This window comes from Heterodontus francisci, chromosome 2 (assembly GCF_036365525.1).
Source record: "Heterodontus francisci isolate sHetFra1 chromosome 2, sHetFra1.hap1, whole genome shotgun sequence".
Taxonomy (NCBI): domain Eukaryota; kingdom Metazoa; phylum Chordata; class Chondrichthyes; order Heterodontiformes; family Heterodontidae; genus Heterodontus; species Heterodontus francisci.
In genome coordinates this window covers 62,827,042-62,833,722 of record NC_090372.1, presented here as the reverse complement: position 1 = coordinate 62,833,722, position 6,681 = coordinate 62,827,042, and positions in this window count along the sequence as shown.

Sequence of the window (6,681 nt, the reverse complement as noted above, 5' to 3'; positions counted from 1 at the left end):
TAGCACCTAAAGTATTCGGCAAAAATTGCCCCCAATTTCCTTCATCCAAGTCATTTTTTTATACAAAGAAAAGCTGAGGGCCCAAAACAGATGTAACATTGCATGTCACATCCCTCCAATCAAGGAATATTTCCTTTATCCCCACTCTTTGTCCCTTACCTCCTAATCAATTACAAACCAATGTCACAAGTCCACCTCGAATTCTGATTTTGCTAATAACGTCTTGTGCAGAACCTTATCAAATACTTCCTAAAAGAGAACATCCATAGACTTTCCCCTATCCACCACGCTAGTGGCCTCCTCAAAAATATCAATTAGATTAGTTAGACACAACCTACCCTTCACAAATCCATGTTGACTTCTTGATCTCTAATACTTCTCCAAATGCTAAGGTAATCTATCTCCAATGATAGATTCCAGTAATTTCTCCACAACTGATATTAATTTGATGGATCTGTAGTTACCTGGTTTCTCTCTCCCTTTTGTTTTAAATAATGTTTTGATATTTATGATTTTCCAATCAAAAGGTATAATTCCTGTAACAAGAGCTTTGGAAAATTATGACAAACATATCAGCAAATTTCTTCATCTATTTCTTTTGATATTCTGGCATAGAAACCATCAAGTCCTAGAGTTTGGTATATCTCAAGTTCATTATTTTTTCCGGTACCATTTCTTTCCTTAGATTAAATTCCTCCCCTTAACTTATTTGATGCTGACTATTCAAGCAAATGGTAAAATAAAGGCACAGTAATTGATAAAAGCTCCTATCAATATTAACTTGGTAAAAGTAACTTGTAACAGAGCCAAATAGGCCAAAGTCCTGGTTTTGATCCTTATTTCATACAAAGTAAATTTGATGTCAGCTTAGATAGCAGCAGGGATGCTCTAATATCTTCAGAGGAACAATTAGTCGGTATTTTCACTCATTCACTATCCATTGATGCTAAGTTTGGATATGTAAATGTTGGACAAAGACAGAATCAGACTTGATTGTAATGCTCTTAATGGTCAAATAGTCTCCTGACCATCATTAACTGGATCACACATGAAGAATAACTACTTGGGCAAGATACAGGAGAGCAACTGGAACCCATGAAGCCAGCAAAGTGAGCATCTTTAGGGGAAAGAGGAGAAACAAGTCAAAACAAAGTAAGAAATAAAAGAAGAAAGAACTTGTATTTCTAAAGTGCCTTTAATAAGTGAAGGACATCCCAAAGCACTTTACATTGAATGAAGTATTTTTGAAGTGTAATCACTGTTGTAATGTAGGAAAAATAACAGTCAATTTGCATACAACAAGCTCCCACAAATAGCAAACAGAGATTCATGACCAGATTACCTGTTGTCGTGATGTTGGTTGAGAATAAATATTAGCCAAGATACAGTGAAGAACTCCATGGGATCTTTTATGTCTGCCCGAGGGGACTGATGGACTGTCAGTTTAACATCTATTCTAAAAGAGTGGGCAAGAAGTGGCAGATGGAATATAATGTGGAAAAATGTGAGGTTATCCATTTTGGTAGGAGGACTAGATGTACAGAGTATTTCTTAAATGGTAAGAGATTAGAAAGTGTAGATGTACAAAGGGACCTGGGTGTCCTTGTCAATAAGTCACTGAAAGCTAGCATGCAGGTGCAGCAAGCAATTCGGAAGGCGAATGGTTTGTTAGCCTTTATCGCAAGAAGATTTGAGTACAGGAGTAGTGAAGTCTTGCTTCAATTGTATAGAACCTTGGTTAGACTGCACCTGGAGTACTGTGTGCAGTTTTGAGCCCCTTACCTTAGGAAGGATGTTATTGCCATAGAGGGAATGCAACAAAGGTTCACCAGACTTGTTCCCGGGATGGCGGGACTGTCCTATGAAGAGAGATTGGGGAAACTGGGCTTCTATTCTCTAGAGTTTCAAAGAATGAGAGGTGACCTCATTGAAACCTACAAAATACTAGATGCAGGTAAGATGTTTCCCCTGTTTGGGAAGTTTAGAACCAGGGGACACAATTTCAAAATAAGAGGGAAGCCACTTAGGACAGAGATCAGGAAAAACATCTTTACTCAGAGGGTTGTGAATCTTTGGAATACTCTACCCCAGAGGGCTTTGGAAGCTCAATCATTGAATATCAATGACACAAAGGGATATGGGGCTATGGGGGTAGTGCAGGAAAAAGGCATTGAAGTGAATGATCAGCCATGATTGTATTGAATGGCAGAGCAGGCTCGATGGTCTGAATGGCCTACTCCTGCTCCTATGTTCCTATGAAAATCATCTCCCCTGCCAAGTCCTGTTCTTACAACTCTCGAATGACCAACATTCCAGGGGAGGACAAAAAAAACACTTGAAAGACACTCTAAAGCTCTCCTTGAAGCATGGCTGCTTTGACCTTGAATACTGGGAGGAGATTGCTACCAACCTCTCAGAATAACAAAAACTTGTTCACTACGCTGCATCATGCTTTGAGTCCCAACACCTTACTAATGAGGCAGAGAAGGATAAAAAGGAAAATAAATCCTGCACTCCTGATCCCACTACCTCATGGGACATCCTGCCCCGTGTGCCCAAAGATCTGTGGGTCAAAAAACAGACTGCTGGGTCACATGAAGACCCATGGCAGAAGCTCGCGACCCTGAGTAGATGTCCTCCTCGAATTGAGGGACAGCTGATGAACGAACCTCAGACAGTGCAGCACTCTCTCAGTTCTGCATTGAAGTGTCAAGCTAGATTTTGTGCTCAAGTCTCTGGAGTGGGACTTGAACACACAATTTTCTGATTCAGTGGTGAGAGAGATACCACCGAACCAAGGCTGATAGTTATAGTTTGTAAAGAAGTTCTGGATTGTAAAAAATAGACATCAGAAAATACGGCCAGGATTTTATGAAAACCGCAGCATTTCCGACGGCGGAACCGGACATTGGCAGAACTTCCGCTTCCGCCCTTTTTCCCATTTCACATGCAACTTAACATGCAAATTAAAGGTGCAGCAACAGGCACGAGGTCACATGCAATCATGAGGCGAGGCCGGACTTTCATTGATGGAACCCGTTGTGACTCTGTGAAGCACCATGAGCTACACGTCAATAAATCATTCTGTGTTGCAAGCCACAAGGATCAGTGGCTTTTGAAGTATATGATGATCGTGGCCACAGAATAAGCTTACTATAATTTATTCTTAGTTTACCTTCATTTTCAGTTTGCATCCAAGCACAAACTCCCCGTCATTTTGTTTTGCTTGTGACCATTTCCTCTGCCAGCCAGTAGCCTGATTTCGCCCCACATGACACCGATGTTGACAGCACTCATCCCTCCCTTTAGGCCCCTCATGATCATCTGTTTACTATCAGGCACATATCAACCCACTAACCCCGCAGCCACCCACAGCCAGCTTCAGTATCAGTAACAACCACTTCATACCCTGAATGCTGCCCTCCTCCCTCGTCTGCTCCTCCACCCCCCAAGACCCCACCCTGTCCTACCTGCTCCTCCATTCATCCAATCACCTCACCCTGTGTCCTGCCGTCCTCCCTCCCCTGCTCCTCCATGAACTCCCCCACCCCATGCCTTCCCCACCATCGCTTGAGAAGATTCGCCCTTGCTGGTACCGAGCCTGGAGCCAAATATCCATTGCAATGTTGGCCTTCCCAGTGCCGATGAGTTCAAGACTTGAAACCACTAACCTCAAACACAAATGCACAAAGCCGAATGGTGTACGTCCAGTTTAAACGAACGTGAATCAGGTGGTATGGGAATGCCATTTGCCAATAACTTAATCTGGCATGGTATGGAAATTAATGCAAAGCTGCAATCCGCCATCTTGCAGGGGGAACCCCGGACAGCTGCAAACACACCGCTGACTTAATTGCGATAAAAAAATGCCGTCGGAAATCAAAAAAAACCCTCACATCTAATTAAATCACTCCGCACACCATCAAAGCCGCTCTAGCAGGCCCATAAAATACCACCCCCCCACCCCCCGCCACCCTGCCACCCGCCCCCGAGATTTCTGTTTGTCTTACAGAAAGTGATTCAACCATTCTTCAAACGTATCACAGAGAAAGATGGCAGAAAGTGGCACCTTAATTTACTATGGCAACTTTTCTCCTTATTGTTTTAGTTTGCATTTTAATCATTGTGCGCTTACCCCTTATTGTAACGTTCAATTCAAAACAGAAAATGTCGATTTAGTTTGAACACCAACCCGCCCAAAAGAATAACAATTCCATTCTAAGGGATGAAAATTACCACAGAAAGCACAATTCCAGTTTTATTTTGGATGAACTACACTATTATTGCTACAGCTCCAGCTATAGATGGCAGTCACTCACCTGCCAATCATTTTTGCAGTAGAGTACCTTGTAGCAGATTGGAATAAAAAGGGGTTCATGTGAGAACATAATAATAATTGAAATTATATAGCACTTTATCATGTCAAAAACATGCCAAATCATTCTTTGTTTTTTTTTCTGTTTGTGGGTACATTCATACTATAGCTTTATAACAAATGTGATGTTTCTGCTTTGCATCAATGCTAAACGCGCAGTGCAAATCAAGAGTCAGCCCATTCTGACTTCAAAGAGAGAGATTGTGCAACTCCCTGGAGGAGGCACTATCACACCACTTTGATTTGATAGTGGGAGTTAAAAGTGTCCAGGAGTTATTCAGGCCTCCCAGCTACTTCTTGAACCTCCCCAAGTTAATTTAAATGTTTAAGCAGCACAGAAACTGCTTCCCACATTCTCCAAAAATGTCAAAATTTAACTGGAAGAAAGGTGATGTGCATTCTTGTAACCACGTGCTCAGAGCTCTCTCCTGGACTGGAGAATCTTGGAATTCAAGCCAGACAGTGGCTAAACAGTGCAAATGGTTGCTACCTGACTGAAGCCTACATTGCGCCTGCCAGTCTTAGACTAGTAGCTTTACTATTAATGCAACATGTAAAGCACAACCATGAAGTGCAGATTGCTTTGCAAGGGAGTTACGAAATTTAACTTTTTGTAGCTACCCAAGTTTGGTCATGTTCATTGCAGTCGGTGCAGAAGATCAATTTTTCTAAGTACTATGCAAAACTATTCTCTCAAAAGCCTGCCTGACTATATGAAGGCGACACATTGCTACCTTTTGATTCTGTTCCTTTTGACTTCCTCCCTTTGTTTTGGCACAAGCAGCAGCCAGAGGTCAGTATGGATAATTCAGGTAGGAGAGAAGGAATTACAAATAAAAGCAGAAAGTGCTGGAAATACTTAGCAGGTCATGCAGCATCTGTGGAGAGAGAAGCAGCTGGAGTACTGTGTACAGTTCTGGCCGCCACGCTACAGGAAGGATGTGATTGCACTGGAGAGGATGCAGAGGAGATTCACTAGGATGTTGCCTGGGCTGGAGCATTTCATCTATGAGGAGAGACTGGATGGGCTAGGGTTGTTTTCCTTAGAGCAGAGAAGGCTGAGGGGGGACATGATTGAGGTATACAAAATTATGAGGGGCATTGATAGGTTAGATAGGAAGAAACTTTTTCCCTCAGCAGAGGGGTCAATAACTAGGGGGCATAGATTTAAGGTCAGGGGCAGGAGGTTCAGAGGGGATTTGAGGAAAATTTTTTCACCCAAAGGATGATTGGAATCTGGACCACACTGCCTGAAAGGGTGGTAGAGGCATGAACCCTCACAACATTTAAGAAGTACTTAGATGAGCACTTGAAACGCCATAGCATACAAGGCTACAGGCCAAGTGCTGGGAAATGGGATTAGAATAGTTAGGTGCTTGATGGCCGGCACAGAGACGATGGGCCGAAGGGCCTGTTTCTGTGCTGTATAACTCTATGACTCGAAGCAGAGTTAACGTTTCAGGTCTGTGACCTTTCATCAGAAGGAATTACAGTTGGTTGGCATAAAGAATCAAATGGAAAATCATTTGAAAAGGCAACAACAACATTGCACAGTCACCACTAATGGAAGTTACATACCATTTTACATCTTTTCTGGATCACAATGTACGTCCCCAAATTTCTTTGGGGCAGAGGCAAATCCAAGGACACATCTTCTAAGAATGAGGTGTGATCAGTGGAAATGCAGGCAGGACTTGGATATGCTCGGTGCCAGCTCAGCCCAACAATTTCATTGAAGCATGCTGAATTTCTGCCCATTCCAAGCATTAGTAGGTGGGGGGCCAAAGAGAAGGATTTTTAACACTAGAAATCACTTCAATCCCAGCCTCATGACTGCCTTGTACTTGAATGCTCGGATGAACCAGATATACAGTTTAGTTAAGCGTGGATTTGAGGCCCTGGGGGTTATGTTTCCAAATTGGAACAATTTAAAGTTTTGACTAGCCCTTCTATAAATGGAGCCGATCAGCAAGGAAGGTTTTGCTTTTGGGGGAGAGTGCAAGTCCCTCCCCCAGCTCCCAAGTATCCATCTGGTGTTGCATTTCCAACCTCTTTTCCCTCAAGAAGGTGCCCACATTGATGTAGACACCCAATGATTCCATTTAAATTGTGCGATCTTGTCCTGATCCTGATACTTTGGCAAGCTCAGGAATAGAGATCATCAATGCATGTGGTACAATTCTACAGGGGGAGCACAGTCAAGTATTTGTGGCCCCAATCTAAGAAATGGGCTGTAGGTCATTGATCTTATATGTATATTTGTAAATTATTTTTCTCTTCCTTTCCCCTCCTTGGTCCCCGACACG